The following is a 21,284-nucleotide window of genomic DNA, read 5'->3' as shown; positions in this document are numbered from 1 at the left end:
AAATGGGCACTCCAGGTAAGTGCCTGTGTTGGCACTCACCCAGCAGGGGCGAAATTGTTAGGGATGGGATTTTAATAAAGAAGTAGTGGGAAGGCCATGGAGCACCGCTGATATCTGGAAGCAAAATAAATAACATATTACAACCCTGCAAAATGTCTTTTCTGAGAAAAATTAAAGTTTTCTCTGTGGCTTAAAGCCTGCATGCACCACCCATGGGACCTCAATATGTAATTCTAATAGGCAAGAGTTTCATCAGAACAAAAACTAAACTAAAAGACAATGGTGATTATCAAACTGTCTTCATTTGTTTGGGCTGCTGTATTAGTCAGTTCTCACGCTGCTGTGAAGAAATACTTGAGACTGGGTAATTTATAAAGCAAAGAGGTTTAATTGATTCAAAGTTCTGCATGGCTGGGGAGGCCTCAGCACACTTACCATCATGGTGGAAGGCACCTCTTCACAGGACGGCAGGAAAGAGAATGAATGCAAGCAGGGGGAATGCTAGATGCTTACAAAGCCATCAGATCTCATGAGAACTCGCTCACAGGAACAGCATGGGGGAAATCACCCACATGATCCAGTCACTTCCTCCCGAGTCCCTCTCATGACACATGGGGATTATGGGACCCAGAATTTAAGATGAGATTTGGGTGGGGACACAGCCGAACCATATCAGCTGCCAGAACAAAAATACCATAAATGGGGTGCCTTATAAACAATAGAACTTTATTTCTCACAGCTTTGGAGGCTGGGGAGTCCTAGATCAAGGCACCCACAAATTCAGGGGCTGTTGAGGGTCATTTTCTGGTTTACAGACAGTGCATCCTTTTTATGTTCTCATGTGGTGGAATGGGCAAGGGAGCTCTCTGAAGTCTCTATTATAAGGACGCTAACCCCATTCATGAGGGATTCACCTTCATGCCCTCATCACCTCCCAGAGGTCTCAGCTCCTAACTCCACCACACTGGGGATTAGTTTTCAGCCTACACATTTCAGGGGGACACAAACATTGTCTAAACACAAACAAAAGGCCAAATGCAGCAAGGCGTATGCTGTGCTAAACTGAAGTGAGACATGGTGGCTTGAGAGGGGCCAGCGTGTGGATAGAGGTTTGACCTTGTCTTTACTGAGTGCTCCTCAGAGACCGCAGACTTCTTTACTCCCCGACAGCTTCACATACACTGTTCCCTCTTCCTGGTTTCCCTTTCCTTCTACCCATCCTTCAGAGTCTAGCTTAGATTTCATCTCCCCTGTCGACCTTTTCTAATAGCCCCTGGAAGAATCCTTCCCTCTTGTGTCTGTGTTCTTGCAGCGTTTTGTTGTGCCACTTGCCTTTCCACATCATGACTTCTCCTCCACAGTGGGTGAGTGTCTCAAGGATGTGTCTTCCTCATGAGCTCACCCCAGCTGTCCAAATAAGCTCCTGGGACGGAGTGGTTGTGCTGTGATCAGAGATTGGATGACTGGTGGGGACCAATAGGAAGGAAGAGTCAGCTTCTGCACCCAAAAGAATAATAATAATACCTATCTTGGCTGGGCGCAGTGGCTCACGCCTGTAATCCCAGCACACAAGCAGGCTGAGGCAGGCGGATCTCTTGAGGTCAGGAGTTCGAGACCAGCCTGGCCAACGTGGCGAAACCCTGTCTCTACTAAAAATACAAAAATTAGCCATGGAGGCACACACCTGTAATCCCAGCTACTCAGGAGGCTGACAGGAGAGTTGCTTGAACCCAGGAGGTGGAGGTTGCAGTGAGCCGAGATGGCACCACTGCACTCCAGCCTGGGCAACAGAGCGAGAGTGTGTCTTGAAAACAAAACCAAACCAAAAATCCCATCTCCTTCTATCTCTTAGTCATGATTTCACAAAGTACTTTAAGTACCTTGGAATGAACAAAAACAAGAGCTATTATTACAGAACACATTTGAACATGTTTCTTCTTTGAACCACAGCATCAAGTGGAGCCCGTGTCTCCTTGCTCCCTTACCCGATGCTGTCATAGCTTCTCAACCATTTGGTAAAAATAGATTTCCTTTTACAGCTCATCACCCATGACCACTTTAGGGAACTCTACATATTTTGATGTTTATTTGCTATGGTGTCAAATTTTGATTTTTGTGTTTAATTTTGAATGAAAATTCTGTGTATTGTGTGTCCTCCTTTCAGAGCATTGGCCTTAATGCAAGACTAGTTTTGTCTAGAGTTGCATTTTTGGTCGGCTTCACAATGCCACTTAGAACATCAAAAGTCAATAGGGTGGTGTCTTGAACCAGGGTGAGATCATGTACTGCAGGCTCAGAACTGCAAGCCTGTGATTCAGTTTGTGCATGGGCAATTTTCTGTACTGTTTAATAATAGTAACACAATTAGTCCCAGGAGCTCTAGTCTTCAGGGCATGGAATCACTGTCATAAGGTCTTGTTTGACATTTTTCTTTGAAATATTATGTTTCCCTCTTTCGAGCATCATTAAAGTTATACCTTGTTCCAAAGTCCAAAGAAGACTCTAGTTGACAATAGGTTCGCAGAAGCAGATGGGATATCAGAGGTTGTGTGGACAGTGGTTAAATGAGCAGGTTTTAGAGAGAGACATAGTGGAGTCAGGTCTGAATCCCAGTTCCAAACACGACCTTAAAATTTGTTGGCTGTTGTTCCTTGGGCAAATTGATTACACTTTCCTCACCTGTAAAATGAAGACAATACTTCCTATCTCATGTGGTTGTCATAGGAATTAAATACTGTACTTCTGTAGCTCAACCCACCAAGCAAACCAGAAAAAAAAATAAATAAACATAGTACCTAGATTCTAGTAAATGCACGATAAATGCTACCTGAAATTATTGATGTAATTAAAAGATGTTATCCCTGCCCTCTCTGCTCTTGTGGTATGGTATCATGTTGCCAGCCATATGCAAGAACTTCAGACTACTCCTGTGCCTTGCCTTCTGTGTATACAGCCTGGGTAATACTCTTCCCTTGACTGTGGGCTGGACCAAGTGACCTACTTCCAACAAAGAGAAGATGGCAAAGTGATGGTAATTCACTTCTGAGAATGAGTTACAAAAATTTGTGGCTTCTGTGTTGGGTGTCTTTCATCCTGAGTGCATGCATCTTGCTCTCTCTTGAATTACTCTTCCCAGGGGAGGTCAACTGCATGAATGAGCAGGAACGCACATCCTTCTGTCTCTCTCTAGTATCCCTTCAGCTGGGCCAGAGGCAACCAGCTGACCCACACAAACTGTGAAATAAAAACTGTGCTGCGTAGGGTGCTACGTTTTTGGGTTCTGTGTTATGCAACAATAGATAACTGATAAAAAGCCGTAGCTGAAGCTGTCCCAGGTCTCATGGTTGCTGGCCAGGCCAGCACTCCATGGAGATAGATGAAAATAATCCTATAAAATGTCCCCTGTTTTTTTATTTTTATTTTTATTTTTTTTGAGGGAGATGAGCAAACTCGTAAGTGTAGCCCTTCATACTGTCACCCGTGCCTTTCTCTGCTATAGGTAAACAAAATGCCATCCACACTGAATTTCTTGCATCTCCTTGCAATGCTGTGCCATCTTTTACACCAGCACATGTACCATTCCCTCTATATGGAGCTCTCATACACCTTTTCTGTAGGGAGACTCAGGCTTCCCCTCAGATCTGCGTCACGTTCCCGTGGCAGGCTGTGCATCTCTTAATGACAGGTCTGATAACTGTTGCTTATTTAGCATGTCTAGTATTTGGTTCTCTCCACTAACTGTGAGTTTATTCAAGGACTGTATTTCTTCAAGCCATTGCAAGCACTTGGCCAACAGGTCGTGCATAAATGTTTTTTCAGTGAATAATGGAATGACTGCGGCTCTCACACAGCAGATTTTTTTCTGCATCCAAGCTCTTATGAAGTGCAAATAGGCTTTTCTTTATATTGTCTTAATATGTGACATGAGGGTTGTCCTTGCAATATAAACAGATCTGAAACAGAAAGAGCAGCTCAGTTGCTTTACTTAGAAACAGGTTGGAGCAGAACAGTTTGGTCGGTAGATATCTATCAGAGAGTGATTGCACTGGGAACCATGTCTTAATCACACAACTTGGGGTTCAGGGGTTGCTGGGAAATGCAATGGTTAGAACAATCTACATTTAATTTGTGAATGAGGATGGAGAAATTGTGGTTTCTGTGCAGTCATTTTGTTCCCTCCTATTTCCCAAGAGGCTTGATACTTCCCTTTGTAGAGTTTGCAAATTTAAAGAATGATTATAACATTTGTTTTCAGATTGGTTATGGGTTTTGACCTAGAAACAAATTGGTCAGAGCCAGTGGCAGGGTTAGGACCAATACATATCACTATGACAACTGCCATGTTCATCTCAGGTCTACCAAGGAATCCTTAACAGAGCCCAAATACAAAACTCAATACTAGGTACCATGTTTTGTTGTAAGCATAACATATAAAACTGACTTTTTATAGTGTAATTGTAAAATTCTGATAGACTAAGATCAATAACAGTTTTCTTTCTCACTTTCTCATTAAAATGTGTGACAAAGAAGAAATACCTGAGATACTTGGATGAAAGTCACTGCAAATACTTCAGGAACTCAAAACACCAACAGAATGAATTAGAAGCCTTCTTTTCTGCTGTGGGACCCAGAGCCAAAAATACTGGTCAATTTTCTAAGAGGGGAAAAGTAAAACTGAGAGCAAAACTCTATTACAGAAAGGAACTTGGAAATTTGGCAAATATTTGTATAATTTCTACCCCCAATGAGATCTGGTTATGGATTTTATATTGATTAAACCAATGGAAACATTTGAAAATACCGACTTCATTTGGTGGGGGTGGGGGTGGGGGAAGCCTGTGAAAAAAGCAGTGGACTAACTTGGAACTTCTAGCTGAAGTGGGGAGGCTGAGGGGAAGAATAGACATGAGAAACCATGTCTTATTCATCTCCGTGTGCCACACATAGTAGGTGTTCAATAAAATCACTGAGTGCATGAACACAGACCCTTAATTCTTAGTCCCAATGAAGGTTTCATAATCACTTCCAACTAACTTATAATTTAGATCACACGTTTAACAAATCTGCTTTAGAATATCATTTGCAATTATGTCTTATGAAAATATGACATCAGATTTCACGGTTTTATCCTGGTCTGGTGCATGTTCCTTGGTTGCCGTAGTAACGAGTTGCCATGGATTACGCTGCAGGAGTTGCAAGGGTCAGCAAAGACCAGAGCTCTGTCATTCTTCATTCAAAGGCAATTGTCCCTGAAAAATGTGACTTGCTTCAATATTTAAGAACAGGGCACTGATATTAAACAAGACTGATATTTCGGTTAAAAACCAATAATTAACCTTGTCTTCAACTCTATGTCACACTTTAATAGCAATTTCATAAAGTGGACATTCCTCTGTCTTTCATTCTTGAAGTCCTAGATAGGTTTTAAATAATATGTCTCCTGGAAAAGCACACGGGTAATCGTTGCAATTTATTTTATGTCATTATCTAAGTAAGCCCTTGAGACCTTCCAATTCCAGCGCTTCTCTCCAGGGTAATTGCATGCATCTTGGGGAGATGTGAGATGATGTTAATATTCAGAACACCATCCCTTTGAAACGATTCACAGCCTACAATGGAACACTGTCTTGGTGGCTTTCTGCAAAATTTATTTTTAGACAAGTATAGGGTATTTCCTTTCTAAAGAATAATTTTTTCTCAAAATCATAGTCTTTGATGTCGTGGGTTTACAATATGTATCCTGAAGACCAGTTTTAATTTTAATGTGGAGACTATGCAACTGGATTTTGTTATAATAAAACCCTTCAGGTTATAAATTAAGACCATCTCTGAGGCACATAAAGGCTATTCTTTTCTTAACACTTCTCACTCTTTCTTCCTCACTAAATCATTTTAAATTACTGTATTGCCTTATACACTGTAGTACAGAACTTGCTTTAGTTGCTTAAACTTTTTAATACCAGTGGAGTGAAATTTTGGCACACATGCAAGAAACATGTAAAATATTACTGTCTTTCAACACAAAGATTAGATGGTTCTCAAGATTTCACGTTGTTAGAAAACATTATCTCTCAAAGTGGTCAAATAATGCTAAATAGCTATTTCTTATAACAAGACAAAGTTGGAATATACATATATATTTCATTCATATATATAAATTCAAGTAGAATTATTTTTACATATTTGAAACTTTAGTTGTACATTAAAAAGTGAATTAATTATAAAAAATGTAAAAATATATTTAAAATATAAGAATCTAGCTCTTTACTAACTACAAAAAGTTTAACACGAGTTTTAACAGGCTGTGTTTGGCCAGGCACAGTGGCTCATGCCTGTAATCCCAGCACTTTGGGAGGCTGAGGCAGGTGGATCCCGAGGTCAGGAGTTCGAGATCACCCTGGCCAAAATGGTGAAACCCCATCTCTACTAAAAAATACAAAAATTAGCCAGGTGTGGTTGTGGGTGCCTGTAATTCCAGCTACTCAGGAGGCTGAGGCAGGAGAATCGCTTGAACCTGGGAGGCGGAGGTTGCAGTGAGCAGAGATAGGGCCATTGCACTGTAGCCTGGGTAACAGAGCAAGACTCCATCTCAAAAAAAACCAAAAAAAAACCAAAGCTGTGTTCAAATTCTCCATATATTTATTTTTTTAAAGGATAAAAGTGATTTTTCTTACCTACCTTGTTTGGTTCTAACAATCAATAAACTTTTATGCGATGCCACATTCATTAAGAGTCAGACAACATTACTGATGTTAGGAATGGAAATGATTCCAGTTTGCTCAGTTATTAAATACATTGATTATATGACAGAATATCATTTTCTTTGAGAGAAATAAATTTTTTATACTTTTTATGGAATACAGAAACTCTAGGCAAGATATTTGATTTACTGGAGTGTCTAATTATAGTTATAACTGAAAATGTTGTGAGTGAGTTATGCTGTTATTTATCCAACTTTTGAGTTTGAATCCATTTTGCAGCAAGACTGCAGAACACAGATAAACTTTGGAAAAGAAATCTCAAATTCATTATAAATGATGATCTCTTCCTTATTCACCACTTCCCCAGTTCTCCCTGTCCCTACTCAACAAGTTTCAATGCAGACAAGCAGATTGACTATATTCTAATTAATAACCCAAAGACCTGACTCGTTCTTTTAAATGGCCAAAGTTGCTTTTGCTCCACATTCATCTGGTTTCAGAGAATGAAAATAATCCACAATTTAAATGAGTATATGCTAATATTACTCCTGAAGTTCTGAAACGCCTAGCTTTTCTAGATCTAGCTTTCACAGATGAAGGATAGAAGGGTTGCAGTGTTTCTTCTTGATAATTATATATTTACATTAAACATAGACTCAAACTGTGTGTTCATTCTTTAAAAATTAGCTCCAACAAATGTGGTCTTTGCAGCGCTCACCCTCCTTCTCCTCGGTGCTCCTGCTGGTGTCTCTTCTCGTGTACCCTACACTCCCTTTGATGTCAACGGGAGATCTTGAGGGGCAGAAGGAGGTTATTGAGAGGCATAAAAAGGAACCAGAAAATCAAATTGAAGGTTTACATCAATTAGTTGAGAACCAAATCATAGAGTGCATCAACTATTTATTCATTACACTGACATATTTACCAAATGTATGTTTGCCCTTATTTTAATTATGGGCATTATTATTTTATGATTGTTCCTGTTTTTCCTTTTAGGCACGGACTGGCTTTCCATATGGTGAAATCATGTTTTTAACATGTTAGTGAAGAAGGAGAAAGATCAAGCACTATTTTTTAAATAAAAGATTAGCAATTCCTTAAAATCTTTCTTTTCTTATAGGAGATAATTTGATTGTAATCTAGGTAAAATTCATAGGATTGAGCAAGCACAAATTAAGATGCTTCTAATTCAATATTATTCTTTTAAAATTGGATGCTTTTTATCTTCTCACTCTTCTTCCCTAACTATCCTTTTTCTTTTTCTGCGAGGCCGCTGGAGTGGCACTTCCTGAATGACATTTCAAGAGGACTTTCCAAATAAACGGCATAACAAAGAGATCAAGCCTGCCGGGAAGCCAGAGCAAATTTTTTTTTTTTCATGAAATGAATAGTTTTAATCATGTCTTTTCTGCCTACTCCGTATAACCTTCCAGCCTCCACCCCCACACAAATCCTAAGTCAGCAAACAAAACATTGAGATCCACTTCTTCACACCTTTTTACCAAGAAGGTTTACAATCAGTTAGGTCTCCAAGCAGGGGCATTGTTCCCCTGCACTCAAAGAGCCTGGGTCCCCATCCTCTGCCAGCTCATTGCTGTGAGAGATAAGCAGACCTCCTAAGGCTCAATTATGATCTTGTTTTCAGTCATGCCTCCAGGATCTATAGCAATGCCAACAACAGCTTGAAAAATGGACCCGTTTTCAAAGAAGAGCTAGCTGTTGCTGTGACTGATGACTAGGGAACCTCTGGTTATTCAGGTTTTCAGAAAGGGTCAACTCTTCACTTCCAGCTAGTCTTTTCAGTACCTTGAAAACGTTAAGAAGCAGTTATGTTAGCATCAATTACACTTCTTTGAACTGCTAGGATAATTGCAAGCAAAAGTCAATGATCTCATAGGTATACCACTTTCATATTGTGAATGAGCCAGTTTGAAAAATCTTAAATCAAGGCATTTCAAACATTAAAGTTATTTTAATTCAGAGAAGACTTTTTTTTTTAATTGAGAGTGGAAATCTCCGGTGGGTTGCTTGAAATATTGGTTTTTAAAATTAAAAAATACCTGATAAGTGAATTTGTACCATCCCTTACAAAACAAACTTTTGATAGTCCACAAACTTTCAGTGGAAATGAATATTTTATGAAAACAAACAAACAAATGTTTCAGTTAAAATGTTTTGAGCAAAACTCCATATTCTCTTTTATTCAACTGTCCCTTCCACAATTATAGTAGTTCCCTCTTCTTAAGTCGATATTTATTAGGACGCACACAATGTTATTAGTAAGACACAGAAGCACTGTCTACCTCAGAATATCCTTGCAATTCTACTTTTAAGACTGTTGATAGTGCAACCACTTTAGACTCTTCAACTGAGCAAAACTCTGTTTCTTGGTATGAGGCAATCAGCTTTTCTGTGAGCTCAGAAATCTCTTCAATCTAACCTTGCCTTCAAATTTACACTTTATAGAAAAACCAAAGAATATGTGTACTACTTGAAGCTGTTTACCACAGTTTTTACTTGAAGCACAATTTCATGAATTTAATAAATATTGTCTAATGGTAGACTGAAGACCCAAGGCATGACTTAAATAGATACATGTTAAGATTATAAATGGGCCACGATTGCTGAACTCTTGCAATATAGTGTAACAGTGACACCTCACAGGAACAAAATAAAGACTTATAGTGAGAATGAAGCTGGCAAAATTGACCTCTGATGCCCGTATGCCACTCTCACCAACTTTATGACTTTACTGCTTCCCTCTACATCTGCTCCCCTCCCCAGTGATTCTCCTAATACACACACACATGCACACACACACGCACATACATGTGCACACACACATACTTTCTCTCTCTCTTCCAGTTCCAATGTCCTGTGGCCGCATGCTATTTTCTTGGATCTCAGTTGGTTCTTAATTGCATGCGAAGAAAGCTGATTCTTTTTTGTAAGTAGAAAGGGATTTAATTAAAGAAATATTGGGTGGCAGAAATATTGGGAGGGTTGTAAAACCTGATCCAAGGCTAAGCTTTGTGGGATAATGCCCACCTCACCCCTCAGAGTTTGCCTGATAAGGACACCGCCTCCACTGGGCTGCTCCAGTACTGCTGTCCCCACATCTTTCCTCTACACCAGGAGCTCCACTGTAACTCCTGTGAAATCACTGTGGCTTCCACCAATGACACAAAGTTGATTGTGTTAACTCCATCCCCTGCAAACATAGGGATGCAGGGCCTGTTGCCTTGTGTTGCCTGCTTCTTTGCATTAAAGTCTTGTGTGTGTCTATTTGACTGCAGAAACTTAGATGACATTCTTGTATTCTGGTTGCACAGTAGATTGGAGAAAACTCAACTTCCTGAGCTCTACTTTGGGGAGCCAGGATTCTCAATATTAGAAGGTTCCCAATCAAAGAGTTCTCAAGAAGGTAATGGGTCTAAGAAGTTTTCTCTATAGGTGTTGAACAGCCTTGCAATACCACAGGCCGAATGACCCATCCATCCATCCATCCATCCATCCATCTATACATCCCTCCTTTCCTTCTTTCACCCATCCCTCCCTTCCTCCCTTCATCCATCCATATATCCATCCATTCATCCATTCGTCCATCTATACATGCCTCCTTTCCTTCCCTTATTTATCCCTCCATTCCTCCCTCCATTCATTCATATATCCATCTCTCTTCCATCCATCCATCCATCCATGTATACATCCCTCCTTTCCTTCTTTCACCCATCCCTCCCTCCCTCCCTTCCTCCCTCCACCCATCCATATATCCATCTATTTATCCATTCGTCCATCTATACATGCCTCCTTCCCTTATTTATCCCTCTATTCCTCCCTGCATTCATTCATATATCCATCTCTCTATCCATCCATCCATCCATCCATTTGTTCTATATTTTAACAGCTATTGAGCATCTGAAGTGTGAGAGGGAAGCTGCTGGAAGCTCTAGGTACAAAAACAAATAAGGTGCAGAAGCAACTTGGAGGCACTGATCATCTAATGAGGAAGAAAGACAGGAGCAAGGCTGGGTGGTGCGAGCTACGGCTGGGATACCATGCAGACCGGGGTTGTGGTATCAGGCAGGGAGGAATGCCTCACAAAAAGCCCATGTGCTCCCCTGTACTTCTCGCCATCCTCACAGTGAGGTGTGGCCTGGCGACCAGTTCTCACCTGGGGACCTCAAGAGGGCTGGGCTGCAGCACCGGGTGCTTCTTGTTCCCTTTCTTCCTTCAACGTGGACACCTGGGAGACCTGTGTCCAAAGTGATGTGAATGCAAAATGGAGGGCAGCAGGCAGACCTGCCCTGGGCTCTTTCTAAGCAAGATCTCATACTCTGTGTGAAGCCATTGAAGATGGCAGTGTCTTTCGGTTGTTGCAGACAGCATTAATTACCCTAATTAAAATTAGGCTGCACGGTAAATCAGGAAAGGTAGAGTTACCCAGAAAAAGGTGACTAGAAAATTTCCCCTTTCAACAATTCAGTGTAGCAAGTCAGACAGAGGAGTCTGGAGAGGAAATCAGAGGCCAGCTCTCAGAGGTCTCAGATGTGTCTTGCTATGAATTTGTTTTTTTCTTGAGGCTCGGGGGAGTTACTGAAGAATTTTAATACCTTTTCCACCTTTCCACCTGGGGAACAACTTACCAATATCCTTTGCAGCACTGAGCTAATCTGGTACACTAAAGTCTGCTGTGGCTAATAAAAAAGGATCAATCTTTCAGCCTTCCTGACTTTACTAGTTCAAATATGCAGTGCTTTAAGTATTATACAATTAGCCCACGAGGGTCTGCCTTGTGTAGGATAAAGAACAACTCGTACTGAACATTGCGGTGCTCTTCAAATCACATGGAGCATCTCGTTTACTAGTCCAGCTTTGAGAAGACCAAGATATAACAACAATAAATTTATAGACCTTTTAAAAATGATGCTGAAGAAGTTCAGCCAATTCTCAGTGGCGCTCACCTAGGTCCTAAAGCATTTTACAAGGACTGTATGTTTTTCACATATAACACATGAACTATAGAAAATGAGTTTTTATCCTGTGGGAGAGGAGAAAGAGATCAGTATTACAGTTCTATTTTATTACATAGAAAAAATGCATAAATCCTAAATATTGGGAGTGAATGTTAGAGAAAAAGGTATAATTTGCAGTGTTTCATTTACTATCATAAAAAACCACAGAATATGAAAATTAGTCTAATGTACATACGCGATTAAAAATCTATATCTTCTTGATATTGTAACTTCTACCTGTGGTTTCAAATCTTCATTTTATTATATCTTTCTTGAACAAGTTAAAAGTCATAGTTTAGCAAGTTCGATGTCCTCGGAATTTTCTATTTAGCTCTATTTAGAACAATTAGTAACTCCTCTAAGGGTTAACACTGGAAAATTCTTTACATTTAAATTCTAAATTACAACATCCATTTATTCAAGACCTTATGTAATTGGAGATAAATGAGTTTGCATTAGTTTGCTAAGGCTGCCATAACAAAGTACTATAAACTGAGTGACTTAAAATAGCAGAAATGCATTGCCTCACAGTTTTGGAGGCCAGAAATCAGGATGTCAGCAGGGATACATTCCCTTGGAAGACACTGGCGCAGGATCTGTTCCCAGCTTCTCTCCTTGCTTCTGGTGACCTCAGGCATCCCTGAGGTCTTGGAGATGGTGGAGATGGTGGTGGTCTTTCCACTACGCCTCTTCACACCATCTTCCTTCCATGCATTCTGCCCCATGTCTGGATTTCCTCTTTGTTTAAGGACAGTCATACTGGGTTAGGGTTCACCCTGATGACCTCATCTCAGCTTGATTATCTGCAAAGACCAGACACTATTCCCAAAAAAGGTCACATTCACAGCTCCTGGGGTTTGGACAGCACCATCTTTTGGGAACACAATTTGACCCATAACAATGTGTGTATTACTCAACTTTCACTAAGTTATGCTGGGTTACAACCCCAGAATCTCAAGGACTTAGCACAAAGACTTAGTCTGGCTCTCACTGGATGTCAGTTGCAGGTACATGCGACATTGACGGGCTCTGCTCTGCCTGTCTTCATTGCGGATCCAGGCTGAAGGATAAGTCAAGTCACCGTGCCCAGCCTAATTTTCTTCTGGTAGTTTCTACAGCCCAGAATCAAAAGTGGGGACAACTCATGGCTTAGTTTCTGACAAGGTGGGTTTAGAGGATGTGTGAATTCTGAGTGCTGGGAAAATTTTAATTGAAATGGTTGAACAGATGTGGTCTCAGGCTGGGTTGTCACAAAAATATCATGAGTAAGTGGTCATAATACCTTGTAATTGATTGTAGTTTCCAGTTTCTCAGGGGCTCATGGGAGCCCCTGTTTGTTTGTATTTTACATTCAGAAAGGGATTCATGGGAGATGAGAGAGGGGATGAGAATCAAAGATCACACTGAAAGTAAACAGGAGTGAGAGTAGGGGGTTGTAACCGGGGGTGGGGGAGGGGGAGGAGAATTTCTGAGTTTAAGATGGTGGAGATGGAGTGGCTTCAGGTAATGCTGAGGCCTAAGGTGTGGCTGTGAGTTTTGGTGCTAGAGGAGGGTATACCTGAAGGCCACTGGAGGTTGTTGAAGTGTGAAGCTAGCCGTTTGCAAGGACCATTAAAATAAATGGCTCCCAGGACACTGCAAAGAGGAGAGTGATGGGCCAAGTGTGCAGATCCTCAAGGCATGTGGGTGAGGAGCAGACACCGGTGGAGATAGCACTGTGGTCAGGGAAGTGCTAATGGAATGGTGTGGACTTCAAAAGAAACCAGCTGGGGCAGAGAAGAGATCAGAGGGCAAGAGGTGACAGTAGCCTATTTGCCTTATTTTGGAAAACTGTAAAATGGGGGAACTCTGAATTCCATTTGGGTTAGTAAGAGAACAGCACATCAGAGGAAAAGAATGGTGTTGTTCCAGAAGTTGTTGACAATAGATTGAGGAAAAAGATGCTGGGCTGATGATAAATGCTAGCAGGCAAACAAACAAACAAATTAAAACAACTGCAAACAGATGGGAGGTGGCAGGAAATTAGGTTTAACGTATTAAGATGCCTGAAGATGGATGGCTTCCAGGCTGACGGATTCAGTCTTCCCTCTTCATTCAAACACCCATGTTCTTCCCATTTTCCCTTTTGCTACATGCACTGTTTGGCTTGTTCTCAAGTTAATTCTTCTTCCATAGTGGGGAGAAAAGTTGTGTTAGAAGTGACCAGATCCTCTAGGAATTTTAGGAGGCCACACCCAGATGAAAGGTAGGTTCCTTCCTGGTTGTCTGTATCAACAAGGAAATGTTTCCCAGATGCCTTTAAATTTCTTCTGATGTCATCATTAACTACATCTGCATCACACGCCTATTTCTAAACCAGCCACTGCCAAGGAGAAAGGGATTGCCACCACTGACTTTGCAAAGCAGTTCCCCATGAATAGACAACACGTTGTATGAAAACATTGAAATTCTGTTAAAAGGGAGAAATTGTTAAGTAGACAACCAATAGCATCTGCTATATTTTACATTAAACAAAATAATCACACAAATGTCATTAAAATCTGACTACGTGTATACGTATTACCAATTGGATAAATAAAAATGGAATTCTAATCTACTTCAATTTAGCTTGTGCTCCCACTGAACCACCAAAATTACTGTTGCTAAAGTTACGATCATCTGCAAAACTACTAGGTCCTTCACAGTAAGCATCGTTCTAGACTTTTTGGCAGCAATCTGTGATTTGAGTTTTCCCGATATCGTCTTTTCTCCTGGCTTCTGAAACATCGCACCCTTCTGCTTTTCCTCTTCCCCCTCTACTTACTCTTTATATTTTTTCTTTGCTTGTCTATTCTATACTAGTTGTTCTCAACAAGGGGTGATTTGGGGCCCCAGGGGACATTTGGCAAAGCCTGGAGGCATCTTTGGTTGTCATAATTAAGAAGAGGCTGCTAACATCTCGTGAGCAGAGGCTGCGATGCTGCCGAACATCGTGCCATGCACAAGGCTGCCCCCACAGCAACGATTATCTGGCTTCATATGTCAGCAAAGCCAAGACTGAGGAAACCTGAACCAAGCTTCCTCTAACAGGGCTCCTCAGGTGCCAGTGCTGGCCGTTCTCTTCCCATTCTACCTTCTCTCCTCAGATAATCTCATCTTTTCCCACAGTTTAAAATACCATTTATATACCAACAGAACCAATTTTATTATATTTTCAGATCTGATTTCTTTTCTGAGTTACAAGTCTAGATGTTTAACTGTCTACTCAAAAATTACATTTAGGTATTACACAGGCATCTCAAACTTAGTATTTTCAAAACTTATTTGACCATTCATCCCAAATTCACTCCTCTTCCTCGATTCTTCATTTCAGAAGGAGTTATTATTCACCTAGCTGTGGAAACTAGAGGCCCATAAGTCCTTCCTGAAGCCACCATTTCCACAACTATCACCACATTTGTGGTCCAACACTGAGACCTACTGCTTTTAACTCCAAAATTACCTTGGCTCAGGCCCCACCTGACTACCACCTCCCTACTTCTGGCACTGACACCTCTTACTTTTTTTTTTTTTTAGGTAGACCATGGGTCTTGCTATATTGCCCAGGCCTGTCCTGAACTCCTGGCCTCAAACAATTCTCTTGCCATGGGCTCCCAAAGTGCTGAGATTACAGGCATGAGCCCCTGTGCCCAGCTCACCGTCACCCCTTAACTGGCCTCCTGGCATTGCCTCCGTGCTGGTCTCCAGACATTCACTTCTACTGCCCTCCAATCTGTTCCCCAAATAGTATCGAGGCAGGCCTTGTGAAGCTAGACCATGTCACACCCATTGCACTTTTGATAGAAAACCTAAAATCCTCAAGTCAACCTATAACCCTCCTCTCTGGCTTGTCTTTGATGTCTCCTGTTTGTGTTTCCTAGAGCTCCCACATTAAAGTTCAGTACCAAAAACGAGGTGCCTTCCACAACAGAAATGTATGATACCCATGTTCTAGAGGCTAGGAGTCCGAGACCAAGGCGTGGGCAGGGCTGTGGGGGAAGCGTCAGTTCCAGACCCCTCTCCTGGGCCTGTAGATGGTCTTCATGTTCACATGGTTGCCTCCCTGTATGCATGTCTGTCTCCAAATTTCTCCTTCTTATAGGGAAACCAGTCATGTTGAATCAGGCCCTGACCTAATGATCTCGTTTTAACTTGATTAACTCTATAAAGACCCTGTTTCCAAACAAAGATCACATTCATAGGTACCAGGAGTTAGGACTCCAACATAGGAAGTTTGGGGAGACACAACCCAATCCATCACACCCCTCTTAATTATTGAGGATTTCTGTATCTGTTTCTTCAGTCTAGAAAGCTCGATTCCTTACTCTCCGCTTCATTAGCATCTATTTCATTCAGCAGGCAGGACCCAGGTTAAATGTAGCTTCTTCCGACAGGTAATCCTTGATGCCTCCTCTAGGTGAGGTCCCCTGTGACATTCACTCATAGCACCTTCTGCTTTGACTCCCTGTGCTTGTAGCAATTCTAAATTATATATTTAGGTGGGGATTCTTTTTTCTTTGCTGTGTTCCTCTCCTGCATAGTTTATAAGTTCCATGAAGACTAAGACCATGTCTGATTTGTTCATCACTGCATCCCCAGTGCCTACGAAGTGGTCTACAGAAAAGTACTTAAACATTATTGACTGAACGTGAATTAAAAATCATTCTTAGTCCTCTTCTCTTCCATCTTCACTTTTGATGCCATTTTTTTTTCTCAGAAGGAACAGTTTTCGCATTTTCTCACTAGTGTTTCTAGGTAAACCACGGCAAGCTGAGCACACAAAGCTGTTGATGTGGAAGCTGGGGAGGTGGGTTGGATTCCTCACTAGCCAAGTGACCTTTTACCACCCCAAGGTCCATGATTTATGTCTGTTTTTCAGAAAGACCACTAATGACTATGTCCTATGAACATTTACGTTGCCTTTTTATTAACCCACAAAGGTTACATCTTTGAATGCCAAAATTCTTTCAAATGAAAGTTTATGAAAATTGTACCCTTGCCTGCAGTAAGGCCAATGCATATATAGATTGAATAAATGCATGTGAATTTTCTTTGCTTTTTCTTGGTATTGTATCAATTCAGTTGGATAACACAAATTATTTCACACTGATTAGAAGAGACTCACTTTCTCTCTATCTCTCTATATATACACACATATAGATACACATATATACACACATATGTACATACATATACATACACATATGTGTATATATATCACATAGGAAAACAAATATGTTGTTACTAATAAACTCAAGTAACTTAGTACAAAAGCTTTCCAATACATAAAGTCCATGCAAGGAGGTTTCCTCTTGGGGGTGGAGTGGGGCTGGAACGTTGGCATGCAAGGCAGGTGCAGCATAACTGATAGCAATGTCTTCATTTGGACCGGAAAAGTCAAGGAGAAAGAGTTGTACCAGTCTTTCAATAGCTTCTACAGATCCATTAAACTTAAAATAGATTAATCTCCAGAGACAGTCAACTTCCCGGACACAGCAATTACAGTGAAAGATGGCAAGCCCAAGACATCCATTTAATGGAAACCTACCGCCCAATACAGCTGCCTCCATAATTCTAGTTCTCATCCTGTGCAGGCTGCTTCTCCATCTCTGCTGCCAAACTATTCAGTGCCAACGTGTTCTCCAGCCTTAAAAGGCAGAGAGGGATGAATTTCTGAACTTTGCAGGATGTTCATCTGGAAATGAGGCAAACTTAGGATACTTTGAAAAATATTAAATCAACTTTAAAATAGGAAACAAAGCCTAGGAAAACAAAATATGGGTTAGGTGACATATACCAAGACAATTGGCCTATGCACAGTTACTTCGAAGACACTGGAACAATGCTTAGACCAAGTAGCTCCAATTTGCCCAAGGAATGAAAGCAAAAACACATCATTATATATTTTTAAAAGTCTGTTTTATGAGAAATATATTCTGAAATAATATCCATCAAGTTAAAGTTGGATTCATGTTTAAGTGGTAGACTTGAAAGAAACTTTTATAAGCTACATAGAGTTTGGTTAGGTATAACATATCTATCCATGTTTAAAATTAATATTTATTGGGAACCATTTAAAGGGCAACTTATCTTCCAAAGATTGGAGGAATGTCAGAACTGAAATGGTAATTTACAGACAATCAGATCTTCTCCCACATCCTCAAGAAATGGAGATCTAGAGAGAAGACACTCATTTATCTGTCCTGTGTTATAGTAGTTTGTTATTAAAGAATACTATTTTTCTCCTGAAAATAAATTCACAAAGTGCCTAACCTAGGTAGCAGCAATGTCCCAGGGAATCTGGCTACTCTTCAAAGACTTTGAAAATTGTGTGCATTTTCTGCTGGGCGCGCAGCCCTTCTGGAACATGTCAGTATGTTATTCTTCAGGGCATGGTGCAAGACCCATTGCCTATGGCTAATAGTCTCAAATGTGTACGGATGGATTGGAATTCTCTGCTGAACATAAAAAGGCATGTGTGTTTTGGTTCAATGTACTTTTAATAGTTAGAGACCTCGTGAAAATAAAAAATGTTCTAAAGTTATAAAGATGTATGTGAATATTGCAGTTAAATACAATAGGCAATTGTAAATAATTTAACTTTAAATAAAAAACAACCTGACAGCCAAGTCTAAGATTAAATAGAATGTTTACTTTTCTTCCCAGTTTATAATTCTCTGTTCTCTTCCAATTCCTCATTTACAAGCCAAGTTCCATACTGTTAGCCAATAATTTTGTATTTTATATTCAACACATTTAATTTTCCTAGAGCTATGAAATATCATGTACAACTTTCCACAACTTATTTGACTATTTCTTATCAATTTTGGATCCATAATTGCTTTCTCACACCTCTTGTTGATTCCTCAGATTCTGTCTAGATGAGGCAGTCTTATTGCTGCAAAGCTGTTTAGTCATTATATTGAATTAATGCAACGATATTCTCATGCACCAGAATTCTCACCTAGGAGCTTGTATTTACAGCTTCCATTGCTTCCTTACTGTCATCTTCTGGTTATTTATTTATTAATTTATTGAGACCGAGTCTCGCTCTGTCACCCAGGTTGCAGTGCAGTGGCGCGATCTCGGCTCACTGCAACCTCCGCCTCCTGGGTTCAAGCGATTCTCTTGCCTCAACTTCCAGGTGCCTGACATCATGCCCAGCTAATTTTTGTATTTTTAGTAGAAACAGGATTTCACCATGTTGGCCAGTATGTTCTCGAATTCCTGACCTCAAGTGATCCTCCCACCTCAGCATCCCAAATTGCTGGGATCACAGACATGAGCCACTGCGCCTGGCCTGTGTCATCTTTTTAAAAACCATTAAAGAGAGGAAAATGTCTAAAGCTGTGAGTCTATTTGCTGTTAGCACCATTGGCAGCACATGGAAAGTAACACCTATGTTTCCTGAGTGCTTTCTATAAGCTACTAACGTTTCTAGGCTTTTTAAATGTTTTTGTTCGTTTGATCTACATTTTAATAAAATTATTACCATCTTCTTTAATAAGCCATTTAAGTTTCATTATGTTTGAATAGAATACGTGCTTAGAAAAAAATCAGTTTGGTTTCTTCTCCTAAGCCCTCAGACTCAGTAAAGAGTGATATATGGTAATGTCTGGTTGAACTCATATGTTAAAAAGAAAAACACCAAAAGTTTGTGATCTTGTTCTTGGCAATCTCCTGCTCAGGAAACATCAATTCCCAGTGCTTGGGTTTCTAAAAATGATAACCTCTGAGGCATGCACCAGTATCTGAAGAAGTAGGTTTAATTTGTTTAAAGTTTCAACTATTACCATGCTGACAGTAGCCTCGATGCTCGTCTCCCAGTGTCAGGCAGGACTGTAACAGCTGAAGAGGCCATCCAGTGCTTCCTTCTCATTTTGTGAGTCTGAGACTTAATGGAGTACTGTATGGGAACTTGGCAAGCACTGTTTTCACCTGGGGTGGTTGTGGAGGGTTATTCCATTAGCTGGGAGTGCTTTCCAAGGAACACTTGCTGTCAGATTCCCTATTGTCAGTGACTCATTTATGTGACAACCCAGCATGCTCCTGGCAGCGACAAAGTCCTCGGGGTAGCAGTGCTTTGGGGCTCACCTCTTACCAACAGGTGTGGGCAATAGCAGAATCCATCTTGCAAATTAAATGCGCTTAGGTATTTTTCAATTTTACTGTTATCACTGTAAGTGGCGGAAAGGGGAATTGAACCATTATTCTTTTTAAAACTATTACGAAATATGTATTATTACTAATCAATAAATAGGATTTTCCACTGCTTCAGTTACTCCAGGAGAACAAGGCAGGGAGTTTAGGCATCTTCCTTTGCTCCTTCAAACCCCCAAAGTTGTCTTCCGTCCTGTAAAAGACAACTTGAACTTACTAACCACACAAAGCCTGGCAGTATGAAAGGTTCATGCACTTTCTCAAAAGGGCCTGCCCTGTGCCAGGGGCTTGTTGAGGGTTCACATCTTTTTTTTCCATCTTTTAATGAATCTTACTATAAGCAAAGCAATGGGCTCTGAGCCTGGAAGGGGAGTCACAAATAAGATATAAGACACAAACTTTGCAGCAACGTGTACACCAAGCCGTTCACACGGCACAAGAAGTTGCTGATGTCTTGACCCTGGAGGAAGCTTATTCGCTGTCATTGCAGCCGGCTTCCATATTTCCCAAGGTAAAGGAGACTCACATCTCCTAAATACCTAATATATGTTCATATTCGTTTAGCAGGGCTTCCATAACAAAGCATCACAGATGGGCGCCATGAACAACAGAGATGTGTTTCTCGCAGTTATGGAGGCTGGAAGGCCACGATCATGTGATGGGCATGGTTTTTTTTTTGTCTGAGGCTTCCTCCTTGGCTCGTAGAGGGTTGTCTTTCTCCTGTCTTTTCATGATCTTTTCAGTGTGTGTGTCTGTGTCTTTTTTTTTTTTTTTTTTTTTTTTTTTTGCCGCAGTGAGTACAGCCGCTCCTAACGCTGCTGCTTCTTGGTCTTCAGGTTCTCCTCGGCTTGTTGAGCCGGCGGCGCCTGGCGTGAGTCTTCTCAGGCCTCAGGGTCAGGGGCTCGCATCTCTTGCCCTTGCAGAATTTCCTGATGTTTTCTTTCTGAGTCTGGTTAATAACGGTGAGAACACGGGCAAGGGACTTGCAGACAACTCGAATCTTAGAGAGCTTGGAGGCCTCGCCGCCTGTCACTTTGGCGACTTGCAGCTGGGACCGCTCCACCTTCAGGTCGCCCAGCTGTTTCAGCAGCTCCGCCTCCTTCTTCCTGTGAAGGTCTCGAGACTTGATCTTGGCCATTGCTGCACAGGCCACCCATTCATCATATATATAGACACATATATACATATATATATATAGACACCAATCACATTGGATTAGAGCACAGCCATATGACCTCATTTAACCTTCATTACCTCTTTAAAGGCCCTATCTCCAAATACAGTCATGTTCTGAGGTACTGAGGGTGAAGGCTTCAACATGTGAATTTCGGGGCACAGGGTTCAGCCGATAAACTATGCCAAGTCTTTTATACATATTATTATCTCACTT

At 40.9% G+C, this 21,284-nt stretch overlaps 1 pseudogene; it reads right to left on the bottom strand.

Moving 5' to 3' along the window:
- Positions 1–7,384: 7,384 nt before the first annotated feature.
- Positions 7,385–21,032, bottom strand: LOC467319 (large ribosomal subunit protein uL29-like; annotated as a pseudogene).
- Positions 21,033–21,284: the final 252 nt, after the last annotated feature.

Source organism: Pan troglodytes, chromosome 14 (assembly GCF_028858775.2).
Source record: "Pan troglodytes isolate AG18354 chromosome 14, NHGRI_mPanTro3-v2.0_pri, whole genome shotgun sequence".
In the NCBI taxonomy this organism is placed as follows: domain Eukaryota; kingdom Metazoa; phylum Chordata; class Mammalia; order Primates; family Hominidae; genus Pan; species Pan troglodytes.
Note: the sequence above shows the minus strand (reverse complement) of the source record. Positions and strands in the feature narration are given on the sequence as shown.